The sequence below is a fragment of the Homalodisca vitripennis genome, chromosome 7, assembly GCF_021130785.1.
Source record: "Homalodisca vitripennis isolate AUS2020 chromosome 7, UT_GWSS_2.1, whole genome shotgun sequence".
NCBI lineage: Eukaryota > Metazoa > Arthropoda > Insecta > Hemiptera > Cicadellidae > Homalodisca > Homalodisca vitripennis.
The window spans coordinates 88400838-88418129 of NC_060213.1; the positions used below are offsets into that span (position 1 = coordinate 88400838).

The window sequence follows — 17292 nt, forward strand, 5'->3', positions numbered from 1 at the left end:
GTGCTGTGGAAATGGTCTTATTTTATATATTTTTACCAATCATAATCCCTAGAGCCAAGCCACAAAATCACATTATATGAATCAGATAAAACGATAAATACTGTATTACCGCAATTCATAACCAACACATGCGTGTAGTGTGGAGATAGATCTAGTCATGTCCTCAAAATTTAAAAGTCTAAACAAACTTTAGTTACAAGCTAAAAATACATATTAAAATGGGAGTATAGCGGATTCTCAGTTACCAATGCGTCAACCTAAGCTTATTGCGCACTCCAAGTTCCACTAGTAGGGCCTGCATATCTTAGTAACTTCAAAGAGATCCAAAAGTTTCTGCCTAATGCTGAAATTGGATTCATCACCAGGCTTCATCAGGTCCCAATAGGTGATTTCATCCTAAACTCAAGCCTTTCACAATAATGTGTTTAGGAGTTTTCTCCGGCTGATTGCATATTCTACACCTAGGACCTTCATTAGTGAGCAAAAGGAGTGGGTTTCCTGAGTCCAAAAAATATGTCCTGAATTGAACTTATCCATGAATATGGGAAAATCGCGTTTGTCAAAAGGTCTTAGGTTATCTTCATCAGCTTATTCGCAAACTGGATATTAGTGCCTCTAATGAGTTTATTGCCAAATGATTGTCCAGAGATCTTTGCTACCGGTAAAGATGATGATGGTATGGGCCTCATCCTGTTGAGATGTCATGAAGAAGTATCGGGCTCTATATCTCACTCAGTGTGTCACCTTTACTTGGAAGAAGGTGAGGCTAGCTCTCTGCCAGCCCCTCCCAGCTTCGCGGGTAGGGTAAGATACTGCCTCTTGTTAAGGCTAGCAACATCCAAATTCCACTCAGCACTCCACTCTAACAGCCACCGTCCGCAGTAGCTCGCCTAGTGATCCATCCTTTTACCTCAATATCTCGATATTTGCGGTTAGTGATGTGCCGCTCCTGGACACTCACGTACCTTCCAGATATGACACATCGGATTTTGCTATACCCATTTTTCATAAACCAGGGTGTACGCCGGCCAAAAGTGAACCTCCTGGGATCTAAAAACAACTAGTACAGTTCTTGGTTGGCTGCTTGCTTTGCTCACCATAGTAAGCGTGAGAACTAAAAGAATACATACTGAAAAACGAGTTTTCATTACCGAGTATATGAAAGACCACTCAAGCCAATGACACGTTTTTTACCTAAATCATATTAAAGTAATCGGTCATTTAAAATAGTCTTCTCTGAAGTTATTATTCATTTACACAGATCATTGTAAAAACTATTTGCATTCATCGTAAGTTTAATTTTGTTGGATAATAGTTTGAAATAATAAAAACAGTATACATCATAAAACACTATCATGAGATTGCTGGCGACGGGTTAAGTAACTGCGATTTTTTTAGAATGGATATTAAAAAGGTAAATATGAATTTTGGGAAGGGTTGAAAAAGTTAAGGCCAAAGTTTTTGAACGAGTATTGGGCCTCCAAAACCCGAATTATAGACTGAGTTTCGTAAATATTCGCGGATTATACGTACTAAAATCTGGTCAGTTGTATAATTATATCAAGTCTGAATATAACCTACACGTGTTGTGACACAATAACTAGAGAGACCAGCGGAGTATTATTGTTTAGTTCATTTCTCAAATCGTCTAACCCAAACAATGCTCCTATTGTACCCATCACGCTCCTCACAGCCAGTTTCAACACCATCGCATTGAAAGGACTGAAATCTCGAACAAAGTACATAAACACGTATTGTAGATAACAGTTATTTAACGCCGCGGGTTGGCAGACTTGCGGATCGGTCACGGCGGGCCAACGAGTGCACAGTGAAAGTCAGCCGAGAAGGACATTGTTGTCATCGCCATAGACGGTGGAGCGATGGTGTGGAAACACTGCTGCCAACCCGAGAAACAGAATCCGGGTCAGTCGGGAGATCTAGCGCTGTTCGTGGTCCGCGGTTCGTGGTTGGCAGACTGAGAGACTCCTACTTCTCGTGATTCACGATCTGGAGGAAGAACTGGCGGCGGTGGCGGCGGCGAGGTGAACTTCAAACCTCCGATTTGATTACCGCAAGTTTGACTAATCCACCACTGCCCTGAGTCATCAGGAACTCAATACATTTACATCTTACTCATGAGTCCTTGTATCTTATAATAGATCTACCCACCATCCACTCGTTTTGAAAAAAACACCGATGAAGTGGAAAAATATTATTGAGAGCAAGCATACATTTGGTAAATTAACTTTTTATGTAATGCAGTAATAGCATTTGTGAATTGGCGAATGTTTTGTGTAACATTCGCTAATCAAGTTTATCCCAAAAAACCTATATCCAAAACGAATATGGAAACTATGGGAATGTACTGTGGGGTTTTATTTTAATGTAATACCCGCCACCACGTATCGCGTACAGGGTCGCTGCGGCTTCCGGCTAATGTTGGGAGTACCGACGACCGAGCAGTCTAAAACGTCTGACTTTGGGTTTGTACCATTAGATGACTTTTGATCAATACCACTGACCTCGAACTGTATCGACTCTCCCTCGTATTCTGTTTGACAAGATCCTCGTGCAGAACCAGAGCCCCATGAAGACGGGCAGAATAAGGCTTAAAAGGGGATCGGCATTAGAATAACGGTAAATTACTTCTTAGAAAAAGGAATTATATCTGTAAATAAGTTCAAGTATAAAAAATAATGAAATAATAAAAATTTTAAAAAATTACGTAAGCAATTATTAAGTCTTACTAAATGACCGGTTACGTAAATGATTGCAGGAAAGCCCGCCCACTGTTTGTCCCAGGAAGAAAACGTCCCCTTCCGACACGGGAGGACCAATTAAGTTTCACCTGCCATTTATCGCAGGAAGGACGGTCGATGCCTGCCGCCTGCTGCCTCTGTGGTGTCTGAGTCACCCAGCACGTCGCTTCAACCGTCACCGCGCGTCTCAGTGCCAATCAGCTGTTTTTGTGATGACGGCGCAGACATTCCGCTAGCTGTCGCTCATTCTGTGGCTGGTAGCACAAACTTCGGGGCGCTGCCATAACGGTTTGTCCGGATTGCCCCATTCAGTTTATACTGCAATGGAGTTTCTACACATACGATATACCAGGATCTTTCTCGCTAATAAAGATTACTATGATATACTAGCAGCTTTAAGAGGGTTTAAAAAGGTTGATGTTTTACAGAATTTGCCTTTAACATAATTTACAATACTTCATGCTTCTATTTTTAAATATTAAAAATTAATGTCTAAAATAATACGAAAACAAGCTATATTTAATTAAATTTACCAAAAAATTAAAATAAATACTTAAAATACAGTTGTGCAAATTTAATGAATTTACTAATGAGGATTAATTTTTTTTCGGAATAGACAAGTTACAACCTAAAAAAAGATGTATAATACAAATAAATCAGTACACATTGCATTGTAGCCTGTATCGCGGAAACTATAATAAATTTCAGTAACACTTGCTTATACTTAAGAAAATAAAAAAACCCCATAACGTCAGAAAATTTCCAATAAATTTCCAACGAATTAAAGCCAATTGAGAGTGTTTTTTTACCAGGCACGAAGCGATTTATTACCATATCCAAATAGTGTTGTCATTATAACAACGCACTGTGCCATTATTGGCCGGGTAGACCTCTTGCCGTCATATCTGCTGCATTCGGAAGTAATAGTGTTAAGCATTTATAGCACTAGACCATAAGAATGTGTTACACTAAAGCTATTCCAAGAAAACATGACAGTAAAAAATATAATACAATGATTCTGAAGTACAATAACGTTTTGTGTATAATATTGTAGCTTCAAAAAGTGTTGAATACAATTAAGAAGCATAAACCACCCATGACACTTGTTTTGCTTTTATTCGTACTTTGTACATTTCAAATTCAGAGAATTTAACAAACCTTTTGTGCTTAGACCAATTAACGTTCTGAGGTGACAATTAATTGCGTATTATCAGAACAAAACAACTTCCCAGTTCACACAGACGCATTAAAATGTTAAACCTTTGTCGACCTAAGTCTACACGACACCACGGCAAATCGCGTCATCACATCACAACGTGTGAACTGGTAATTGTTTTAACCACAATAACGAAGCTATTAGGCGGATACAATTTTATACAGTAATCTGATGACGGAGTGATCTGCGAAATAGGAAACGTGTGACATCACCTAATTGGTTTTCGGATTGGACAAAAGTAAGGATACCTATTTAATTCCCAAGTTAATCCCAAAGATGTTTAACAATTTATTTATATTGTAAGTTACATAAACAATTCCATTCTATTGAATTAAACAAATTAACGCCAGATTACCCAGGTAGCCGAGGAGTAACTCAGAAGGCCGGGAGTACCCAGATGGCTGAGGAGTAACCCAGATAGCCGGGGAGTAACTCAGAAGGCCGGGGTACCCAGATATCCGGGGAAGATAGCCGGGGAGTAACCCACGTTGTTTACTTGGAGTCGTATATCGCCTGTAGCCGTGGTGGTCATCTTGAACTACATATTGAAGTATAACATGGAGTTCATTATGAAAAATTAACAGACTTCAAACTGTTAAAATCGAAAATTTATATTCATGTTTTCAATACGGGATTTTACTAAAAATTCCATTGCAAATTTATGTACTGTTTGATACATTTAGGCTTCAGCAAATCCTGTATACAGTATGAATTTTACAAAAAACGGAAAGTCCAAAATACCCAGTCATTTGTTTTCTCGTTACCACCTGACACGAGAGGTCCTTGAGACAAAGTTGAAGTTGACGAAAAAAATAAGTTTTCCTATGTTTTTTTCAAATGGAAATGGGCTCTTCGCGTCTTTTTAAAGCATTGGGGATTGTCAAAGTTTGACAAATGTGTTTGTGAAAAGTACTCATAACTTGAACTAAGCTCAGTTCAACGCTTGAAAAAACAAGGGAGAGTGCAAAAATTAATCGCCTTGTTGCTGTAGTTGTTTTCACTGCTGTGACCTGATATTTAATGTAAGATTGGATAATAGCTAGTCAATTCTTTAGACTTAGCAAAGGATTTTCTTCACTTTGCGAAATCGAAATGGTGCCATAATAAATTCTGGATTGGGTGGAACACTCAGTGACAGCGTAGATGATTGATTGCCTTCTATTCGGTTAAGTGTGGCCGAGAAAGTTGCGAATCCCAGGTAGTAACAGCTCCCACGTTCATCTGGAGAAGGTGCGCTTGTTATTAGTCCCCTGCTTCTGGGAGAGCGGATTTACTTGGCAAGCATTCAGGGTCCAGCCGAGACTGTAGAGAGGTAAATTGAAGATATTCTCTGTCGAATTACGTAAGCTCATAATTTTGGTGAACCTTAATCGTCATTGTTGTGTGTTTGTTGTTTGTTGGCAAATTTAATATCACTGTACCACAATATACACTTCATTCCGGCGAGGAATATACGTAGTCATGGTGATATTCATCGCTACAATGCCATAAAGTATACTATAGTATTAGCAATCAGTGATTGCGGTTGGGTTTGGACCAGTCCGGCACCTGCCATTTTCCATCCATCAGTCACCTAGTGGACCGGCCTATTCAGTATTAAGACTCATGACTGAGCAATAGTATGCTACAATTCCAGTGTATTATACGTTGTTAGGTATAATGTTTCTAGTTATGATGTTTACGATCCATATATACTTATCAGTGTAGAATAAAATCACAAATAACAAAAATTTGGATTTGATCGAGGAAATGAACTTGGTGACTAACAGAGCGGAAATACGGCCGATCATAATCTCCTATACTTGTGTGAGACAGTGCAAATCTACCTGGGCCCAGCCGCAATCCTAATTGCTAATACTATAGACGTCCCCTGTCTTACACAACCCCGGTTTTGATGATTAGTAGTTTGCAAGCTTATCATACCCAATAGTTGTAGCATTTTTAGTTGCCTAGTGACATTCGAATTACTCTGGCTCAAAATGTTAAGTAGCGGGACATAATATTGATAATTACGCGTAATTTTGGTATCGTCTGCAAAGAATCAATGACCTCAGAGCGAGCACTTGGGTAACGGTAGTCAAAGTATGGTGTTGAAGCTGATTTTTCCGTACACTAATAGGCTTTTCATAAATGATTTATAGTTGCAAAATGTGATTGTGGTCATTGATATAATTTCCAGACTCGCATTTCGGTTGCCATTTTAATATAGAGATACTCGTCTTTCGTGGTCGACGGCTGAATTAAAAGGGGTCAATGTTACAAGTACCAGCAATTTTCCAATTATTACGATCGTCTTTTACTTTAGTTTCCTTTGTTACTTTGTTCCGTTGATGTTGTTGAGCTAGTGATACACTTAAAATACTTGGAAATTCAAAACATTGTCGGCTGATATTCACACTAACGACTTAAGGGGGTTTGGATAGTCTCATTTGCAATCTAAAATCTAACATGGAGACACTTACAGCTGTAAAATGTTCTGCTATCTTGCAAACAAATCAGTTCTACCAACTCCTAAAACTAAATCATTGCATAGGAAGATAAAACAGTAGTAGTACTATAATAAATTGTTTATATTTTGCCGTCCTGAACCCCTTAAAGGATGGTTAAATTTGGTAAAGCAATGTTGGGTGTACACGATAATTAGCACATAATACCTATAGAGAAACCATTTGGAGGCTGAGGACCTATCACAGTTGTCCAATTATGATTACCTGACTAAGCGGCGACTTTGATTAACTGCACGGTATGTTATCTGTACAACTTATCAAGAAGGATTCAACCAATCATCGTGTTCTTAAGATTTCAAGTCAATCAGAACCATGGCAAGTCTACAGAAAGTGGGCTAATAGCTGTCATTGCGCAGTACACTACAATACTCTATGTCGCCTCGGTTCACCCAATTGAGTCACAAGTGGTGCAAAAAGACCGAGAAAGATCACGTACTAGCGGATAGCGAGTGGCGTAGAAGGCCATCCGACAATGATCCGACATCGGGCCTTTGTCCACGTGTTAGTGAGGAGAGTGCAGTTAGAGTGGTCACTCACAGATTGCGCTGGTGTCAAATCACCTACATCCGCCCGCCTCTTTGTGTCCACGGTCCGTGGACGCTGAACTGTGCCAGTGGGCAATCTGCCTTGCGTCAGTTTGCTCCGAACTCCGCCCGGATTGCGCTGGCAGAACCCCTTCACGACACTATAGTAAGCAGGTCAACGATTGGATTCCAGAAGCTGGATGATGCTGCAAATTTCATAGTGACAAGGTGCAGCACTTCGTTACCGTTATAGCGGAGTGTCCATCATCTGTTTTACGTAACTCACTTCAATTTGTTATGACGAGATTTCATATGCATGAGGTATTCGTGGAGGGGTTAAGGAATGACAAAAGTTGGAATAGTCCAAGAGCCAATTTGAATTGTATAAACACAAAACCTGTTAGTTTTTATATTGATAGATACACAATTAATAGAGGCTCGTAAAACAACTGTGACTACAAGGCAAATCAAAATCGGCGTCAAAGAATCTGCCTGCCTCACACCATGGCCCCGACGATTAATTTATGCACTTTCCTTTGTTTTTAAAACACTTAACAGCCGCGCAATTTGTGGTGGAGGTCGAAATGGGAAGGTAGTAAATAGGTAAAAAATATGAAACTATTTTTTCTCAGATTAAGTTATATTTGTCCAAGACTGACACATTTAAAACCAAAGCGTGATATGCGTAAATACATATGAAATCAGCTTTAGCTAATCACGTACAGACTCTGGAAGTAGCGGCTGTTAGTCTCTTTATTTAGTTTACTGACACATATATAACAGTTATATATGTGTCAAACAATAAGTGTGTCGAGGAAATAAAAATATGATTCGAGAAAAATATCCAAAATATATTCGATACTCAACCATTCAAACATCAAAACTAGCTTGACTGACGATCGATTTCTATCCAACTAAAATTTCCTCTGTTGATTTCAAGAAAATACAGAATACGTGTTTGTACAATGCAAATTGAATCTCGGCTCCTAGATTAAATGTACTTGATAAGAGAGACACAAACGCGGCTCATTCTTTAACGGCATAATGTATACGTGATGTACTATATTGCATATTTTGAAAATACCGAGTTGATGCAAACACCGCTATAACACAAATGAATAACTCAGATGGAACTTGGAGAAAAAAAATTTGCCTTGGAGTTGGCTTACAGCGCCCCTTACAGGTGGCTAGTGATGGCTGGCGTGACAACTAACTACTAAGTCACTTGGTAACTGACTACATGGTCACTTGGTAACTAACTACACGGTCACTTGGCTTGTGAAACCTCCATCATCCACACGAAGACGAGGATTGCCTTCCTGACAATCAGTACATATTTGAACAAAGTCGAATCTAGTTTTGTGGCGAGCTGCACATAAGTATTGATAATGTACAATAGGGACCGAACAGGTTAATTCAACAATTTCCTTTGAAAAATCTTTCAATTAAACGTTCAATATTCGTTGTCCGAGTGACGTCCGCTTACTAGTAGACCGAACAACAAAAATACGATTAGTATAGAACACGTTTATGTATTTAAATAGTTTTTATGTAAAGTAGAATTTTTTTATTTAAAAAGCTTATACAACAATTTAAAATAATTAAATTTTAATTTTGTATCTGTTATTATAGCTCGAGAAGAACACTGTCTAAGCTATTTAAATTTAAAAATTCTACTTTTCATAAACGTACATAGGTTGTTATTTTACACAAAATTTAAAATAGTTGAGTGTCTGTAGCAATAGTTTTGATATATAAATCAATCTTTTAAACCCAACCATACACAAAGACATAACTTTTAAACCATTGGAAATAAAACAGTCTCATTTGTTTCAAATTTATAATATTGGCGTCATAACAATATATTCACTGTTGTATAAACTTCAATTAAAATAAAAACCTAATCACAATATTAAAAGTTCACTTTTGTAGTTTAAAATTTATTTTACTGATATTGTGAATTTATTATTAGTAGATTTATGTGTAACTTTGGGACTTTGAGAGAACATAAATATTCCTAATTATAGACAAACAAGGCGAAACGATATTTTCCTATTTGCTAGTAATTAAATTATACACTAATTGGACGACAGTAATTAAAACACCTCTTACAGGTCGGTAGTTGAAGTAAGTTTCTTTTTGTCATCTCACCCATAATTGGCGAACAAATTGAGTTAATGTTTTTAATTTTTCTCGAAAGCCGCACTTCAAACAACATACATACGATTTTATAACAGAGTGTCTCTCACCTTTTAGAACAGAGCGTCTTGCGGAAGATATAGCCTATGAATATCGCTTAATATAAATAGTTGTGATAAGCAAAGACATGTAGATAATTTGAAATAACATTTCGTACTTCTACCTAGGGTGCGATAAAACCTTTGATATTTTAAAGTTATTCCGTTGTTTTCAAAATTATATTTTGTAGAATGAGGTTGAATGATAATGTGCTAGGAACCAAAAAAATAACCATGATTTAAATGGGGAAAAATTTTACTCGTGTTAGTTAAATAGTTAGAGCTACAATTAATTTGCGTAACAAGTCTTGAAAGATATTTGGGTAGCTTTTAATTTTACTTGGATCTGAGATTTCATGTGTGTGATTGTTGCTTTAAACGTGTTATTTACATTAAAATCTTACCACCTCGAAAACGTGTATGTTATGTGAGTTGCTTTAGGAAGAATTTTGGTTTAGTATCAGTAATAAATAAAATTCCTCTAGTAATCTCAAGAATGGCGAAGAACAATGTGACTTATTCTGAAATTACACGATATGTCATATCTAAACATATGTCTATCTATTCATAACATAAAATGCTATTTACATTTTTTTTAGAATTCAGCCTGTTCAGAGGCACACACGCAAATTAACAGTATAAGAGCTTGAGATGAACTAAACTATTTTAATAAAAACTATTAAACCATCATAAAGAAACAGCTGATATCAATTTGATCAGTGGATTATAACCAATCAGCTGATATTAACATGGTTAGTGGAGAGTAACTACCGAGCAACACGTGTTTTAATAATCAGCTGTTTAAACTAAACAAAAATATTCTCATAAGATTAATATTGGAACTTGAAGGCTGTGGATCAGAGCACTATACTCGGATGTGCTCCAAATCCAAAAAAGATACATAATAGTGAAGAGCTTTGAATTTATAGCCAATATATGTACAAAATAAGAGTTATAGATACATTAAACCACCATACAAATTTCTAGCAATGTTTATAGATAACTTGAAAAGGGTGAAGGAAATTTATTATTTTTTCTGGAGAACCGTTGTAGATAATTGTGAGAGTTCAAATGTTTTATCTAACACTGAAATTACTTAAAATAATGAATGATTTCGAGAGGAAGGTCACAACCTGTCAAGACATATGATAAACTGATTCTGGCATATCCTTAACACGTTCAATGCGAATTTGCGACACGTGATGACAAATTCACGACTCAGCCTGAGTGACATCCAGAGGGCTAGAAAGTCGCTGATGGAAGTCGAGGGCCTGATGAGTGAGAGGAATATACCAGCAGGGCTGCTGAAACCAAGGATCTAAGACGCATTGACGACTTCGTAGACTAGATCTCTACGAAGCAGGAACTTCTGGACCGCAATTTTTATACGATCGCGAAGCTTCCAATGCTGACCCGAAGTAAGGTGTGCATACAACACCTTGTGTTTAGCTATGTAAAGAACGATGACGATGATTTACATAAAACTTTTTCTACAACGATAATAGGAAATAAATTATGTAACACCAAGTGTTTCAATTAAGATCTGGAGTTTCAATTTCATTGGCTTAACCCCTAAGATAAAAAAATTTACAGTTAATGCTAAGACACCAATATTTTAACTAATTAGTTAAGTATTACCTGCATTCATGATGACCACCAGTCCACATTTAAATACCGTTCGCAAAATGCCGTTCGCGCCTAAGGCCTAGAAGATTACTGTCACACGCCAGACGTATGTATTGATTGCGGAGATGCGCAGGCAGAAGACAGACAGACATCCAGGCGTGTGGGAGGCTGAGGCGGCGGATGGGAGTAATACGCCAGACGTATTTATTGATTGGCGTGTTGGAGCGCATATACCGGTCTGCGTATATTCCGCCCAAAGGGGTTTAGTGGCTGCACCCAGTCTCTGTAGTTACTGCCTAGTTATATTGTTCAGATGTAGTTAGTTATTGCTTTAATTGTTAATTAACTTGTAGCTTTGATAATGAACAGTCTATGAGAAGGTGTTGCATATAAAGCTAAAGTTTGTTGGTCATTTCAAACGTCGTGATTTCGCGCTATCTACAAAAAACAATTATAAATATATTACAAAAAATTATTTAATGTTATAATATAATGAGGTATAAACTAGTAATGCAACGTATTCAAAAAACTTTAATGTAATTGATAAAACTTTAGGCAATTACTATAAGATTAGGACTACAACTATACACAACAGATTTACTTTAGTAGATTTAGCTGAATCGAACAAAACCCTTAATGCAAAACCTGATATCCATAAAGGTAGGTACTTGAGCAAACCATAAAATAATAATTAGAAAACACATCCAAAACATCCATTACAATCAAAATTACCGAAGTTTCATGTGTCATAAAACTTGGTACTTCAAGAGTTCCACAGTCCATATCCTGAAGTATTAATCTACAAAAATATTGGTAAGTTTTACAAGACCGCTTAAAATACTTTTTGAAATTTGCCCCTCAATACGCCCGTGGTTAAACATTTTTTGCAGCATTGTACGATTCCAAATCAATAATATAATACAAAACCAAAATGTATATATTAAAATATTTTGTAAATCTGTATATTTAAGCTACAAAACTCCTTTATGTAATTATTTTAATATGGGTTTAGAACTAGACTGGATTTTTTCCGAAATGTAAATGTTCACAATTTTAGAACACTTTTTATTGCATCCAGAGAGCTTAATGATTTGTACAAGACCCGAATTTGTAACCATGCCAAATTTTATCGCAGCAGTTAAAGAATATGATAATGGTATATTGTATTATTAGCCCGTGATATATTATATGGCATATTTACGCTGGTTCGGGTGGAGGGTGTGCCGATTTAGGGTACAGGGATTTACCCATGATTACAGTAAATACGGTACTACAAATATGATGAGTGATTTTTATGGAATCCCAGAAGTGTTGCATGCAGTAACAGTGTTTCAGAGAGTTACTTTTTCTAGTAGCGAGGCCAGAGGAAACAAGAGCCCTTTCTTAGTGGTTCCTAACAACCAATCTATTACTGTTTGTGGTATTAATTGGGTCATCGCACAACACGTGAGTCCCGTGGTGTGATTTTGTCGTGGATCTAAGTTCTTTGGCGATAATTTCGCACAGGAATATTTATTCAATCCAGTGAATTTTATTCCACAATTCGAGGTATAAAACAAGTCAGAGTAGCATTTACAAATTATTAACTTACAACACAAAACTGAAAATTGTCATTAATGCACAATGTGTAACGCCCACAAATTATTAAAATCTATTAACATTCAATTTATAATTTCCAATCTGTAAACTTGAGGGTTCAACTAATTAGATTTTAAGACTTGTTATTTAAATGGGTTATAATTACAGATTGTCTCTTTTGTACCTAATTTGAATATTGTCAAGCCTCCAGTTAGGCTACTGGACTATTAGGAAAAAAGTGTAGCTGCCTATTACCAATTATTTTAAATATCACTGGCCTATTACCAAATTCAGAATGTTGCCTTAGTTGATTATACATGTTCATATTTAAATTCACATTCACATTCTCAGGGAAAGTAAAATATGTCTCAGACAAAAACTTAAATTATCTGAGAATATTTAGTGGGGTTTTATACAGATGATTTAATATTCGATTCAACCATTATTAGGCCAAGTATGATAATAATTATTTTTGGTAAAAAATAATAAAAACATGTAGGCAACGCAATAAATATCCCACGAGATCACGTTTTCAAACTCTATGTTTAAAAAGTCTTTTAGTTGGGATTTTATATGGCAATTTGGAAGTTTCAATTCAGACAATAATAATCGCATCTGCAGAACAAGCTGTTAATTACAAACATGAATAAATTGTTGGAATACTCATTTATTGGCAGTCAAGATTTCATAGGTGGGTAATCGCAATGTACACGTACATAAATAAGTGTTTTATTTATAATATAATTCATGCATAGGCATATATATTCTGGGATAATTAGTTTAGCTTCACTGCCAATCTAATATTAGAATACATTTGTAGAGTTAGAACAATAATATGATTTTTACTATTTTAAGTTCTTTCTTTTTTGAGATCGATTCGATCGTAATGCGGTAAAACCGCTAAGTCTTCTAACATTTCTATTGACTTCTCATGTCTTCTACTATTAACTACTTGCTGTTGCAATTTATTTAAGTATTCCATGACATCTAATTCTACTCGTCTACAATGGAATCCAATGGACAACCAAAAGTAGAATCCATAATAATACCCTACACTGTAACGCAGATCCCGACCCACGGACTACGCACTCTGCTGCAAGTGATGCAACACTCTGATACCATTTTAGTCTGACCTTGATTCAAATCTAAACTTCACTATAGGGGCATACTAATGAGGATGCCGTGGTCTCAGAGTATGTTAGACCTTGACCTTTTCATGCGTCTTCTTACGTGTCCATAACCAAGACATAAAATAATGAACTTTCTCCGATTAGTTTAAAACTTAGCGCTGAATTTAATCACGATTCATACATCAATTTTTCTAGATATATAAATAAACATTGTATTGCTATACATTTAACAATTACTACGCTCTTATAAGATTTATGTGATGTACGGTGTGAAAATAAAAGTAACCATGTCACAACACAGAATGTAAGTACGCTGATCGTCTTATTGTCTGAGCGTTAGCGAAGCCTATCATTCAGGAAGGCTAGGTAATTTCTGTCTGACTTCCCGCTCGATGTTTCGAGAATGAATTGATCTACAGAAATGAAATTTGCACGTAGCCTCATTTTTGTAGATGAAATAGAATTAAATGATTAAGCGTGTCTCTCCACGGAATTTGGTTGAGCGTTGACTAAGCCTAACTTTCCGCAAAACGACTTGAAATTTTGCATGAAATTTCAGCGAAGTTTGCTACAGACATATGGGCTGGCGTACTCCTACCTCGTTTTTTATTATTTATTAATTAAGAAGTAGAATTTTATTTTTAAGCTTGTCATAAAATGCCATTACTGTGAACTTTTTACTCTGATATTGCATTTAAGGGTAGTCAATATCTAACTATGGAAATATCTAAATAAAATCACCTCTTCACTCAGTTTGATAAAATGAAAATGTTAACGAATTAAGGAGCAAGGTTGAGCCTGTAAAAGCATAAAAATTTTACTGCTGTACATTATGTACATAGTCATTTACAGAACAGATAAATAGATTTATAAACGGTCTATTAGACTTGTATATGTACGCAATTCTAGCACCTTTAGGTAAAAGAATATCTCAAGTTTCTTTTATTCACTTCCTTGGATCCAGAGTCTTCCTAGTGCCTAGGGTCTTTAAGTGGCTTACATACTAGTGCTTTCCAGTTGGTAACTCTTATAGTCTGGAAGCTCTCAGAGGTAGGTATCTTCCAGATACCAGGGATATTCGGGAGCTCCCGTATGCCTGGGGTTCCTAGACGCACGATGCTTCCAGGAAGCAGTGGGCTAATAAGACGCCCATAAAGCTCGTATTTCATTAGGTCAGGACGTTTTAAAGATCAGCTGGTTAGACCAATAAAGGAGTTGTGGAGTCTTTAAAGGCCAGAGTTATAGGCTTTTCAATCCCAAAGTTCGGATATTTATGAAATCTAGGGAACGGAGCTTTGTGGAGCGTAGCAGGAGTAGCCTACGTAGGTTCAGTACCGAGGTGTTTATAAAAGCCACGTTGCTTATATTGGACAAAAATATACGTTAGTCAGCATTGAGTCAAAGTGGTTATGAAACTATAAAATTAAGAAAACTATATGGTAATAAGAACTGACGTTTACCAAAAACGTTTATTAAAAAATATATCTGTCGCTATAGAATACAGCAAAAACTAAAAGATACACCAACACATACAAAATTTGTATTTACTAACTCAAATACCAAATCTCTGTAACTAGCTTCACAGGATACTTAGTTTAAACTAAAATCTCCTAAAAACTAAAACATCCTGTTATCCTTAAACTTCCTCTATTAGAACATTATGACATACAGAGGACCTAATAAAGTAAATACATTTATGCGTAAGAGCCACGGTTTTGTTCGAATTTACTGGACGTCTTCTATACTTGATACAGCCTGAGATCACGCAAACTTCAGATGCAGATGAATCGTACAGGATTGTATGTAACCCTGAAGTGTCTTGGTTGACAAGAAACCGCTTTTAAGGAGACACATGATAGAAACATAACGCTAACGAATCTCAATACAACAACGGTTAAGCCAATTACTTACCATCACTGTGAGGCTTCCGCCCCCAACACATGTTTCTTTGGCGACTGGGGTTGGTTAGTCTTGCCGTACCACTTTTCCGATCGTTTAATTGTCCTCCTCTGAAAAAAACAAACAGTATCGCATATATTTGCTTTTCTCTTTTACAAGTCGAGAAATTGGATCCGACAACAAATAATGAATATTATAAAATTCCAACGTTAAGTCCTACAAGCTCATAGAGCCCCATATATAGCCTATCCGTTTATTGTATGAATTAAACCAATATTTAATCAAATTGAATTAAAAGGTAAAAGTAAAAAAATGCATTTTATTGCGATTTATACAGATTTATTCATGGATTGATTATATTTTTACTCTGAATCGAAAATTAATATTCATATCTGCTACTCTAAAAGTGTTAATGTTAATTATTATAAAATTTGTAGTTGAAAAATATGGGCACCTACCTTAGATGCTGAGAAAACCAATTAAAATATTTCGCTGCGGCCTAAATAATTGTTTTAATCACAGGACACGCCTTCAAATGTATCACATTTCCGACTGCATGCTTCTGGATGGGTTGTGCAGTTTTTCTATTTTTACTTTCATGCATTAACTTTAATGATCGTGATTTTTGCTCAATACAATGTACAACTAATATTCACATACTACGAATGGTAGTCTAGGGCTGGTAGTGAGAAAATATATCCAAGGTCATGCACAGAGGTAAACGTTTACTTTATACTAACAGATACATAGAGAAGTGTGGTGTAGAACCAAGACTAATATACAAACGAAATTCGAACTAACATATACTTAAGTGTGACGTCAAATTAAAGACATTTTCTTTATTATGCCTAATACGTTTTTAGTTTGGGTGGTACAGTACATACTCCTCTAATTGCGCAATATGCGAACCTCAACTGGCGTACATAGGAAACATACAGTGTGGTAACATTGAGCTGTATTTTATATGAATAGAAGAAATTATAATACATTTCATCAATAAAATCTCTCCAACAGAAGTTACTTATTGTGTTTGTTTATTAGTAACAAATTTAACCCTTAACAGCCCACTGCAGCCATATAGCCACATAGCAGTATGCACAGTAATTGTAGTGCTCTGGCTTTAAAATCTAGGTTTTGGTTAAGATTTATTGTTATTTTGTACTATTTTAGAAAACAAACCTTTCCTGTGAATACTTCTAAATGTACATTCCATTCTCTTGTAAGGGTGAAAACCTAGCTGAAGATAATATGAAGAAACAGCTTATTTTAGCCATTTATGTTTAGCACAAATTTTAGAAACCATGTGACTTTTGTTATTTTTCTGTCAGATTTCAAGATCATAAGAATGTGAATGTAAAAAAGTATAGCTAAAAATCTGTAAAGATTAAGTAAGTATATCCTTTACAATTTTATTTTGATCTAATCAATTAATTAGGTATAGACTTAGAACATAACGAAAAATTATTCTAGAATAAGCATTTCATTTTGGAAAGTACTACAATTAGATTGTTCTTTGCAAAAACTTTTGCTGCCAATCAGAGATTGAAAAATCTAAATCTGCATACAATTCATCATGAAGTGAAATTAAGTCATTTTCTTACAATTTCACATGAATTTACTAGGTATGTATATAATACCTAGGTAGGCTATGTCATAAACTACCAAATAACAATTATCAGCTATAACAGTTATATATATAATTATTATTAATATCAGATATGAAATCCCATTACCTAATCTAACCAGATCGATCCTAACCAAATTAAAGACGTTTTTTAAAAGATATGTACATTTCTAAACATGAAAATCCTAAAAC

General features: G+C 35.9%; 1 protein-coding gene across 3 annotated transcripts in view; it reads right to left on the bottom strand.

Annotated features, from left to right (window-relative positions):
* LOC124366037 (mucin-17-like) overlaps positions 1-17292 on the bottom strand; it is a 99316-nt gene that overhangs the window by 68259 nt on the left and 13765 nt on the right. For all 3 annotated transcript variants that reach the window (XM_046822244.1, XM_046822245.1, XM_046822242.1), the window contains exon 2: positions 15489-15586. The gene's annotated coding sequence lies outside the window, so the exon portion shown is untranslated. The remainder of the gene's footprint in view (positions 1-15488; positions 15587-17292) is intronic.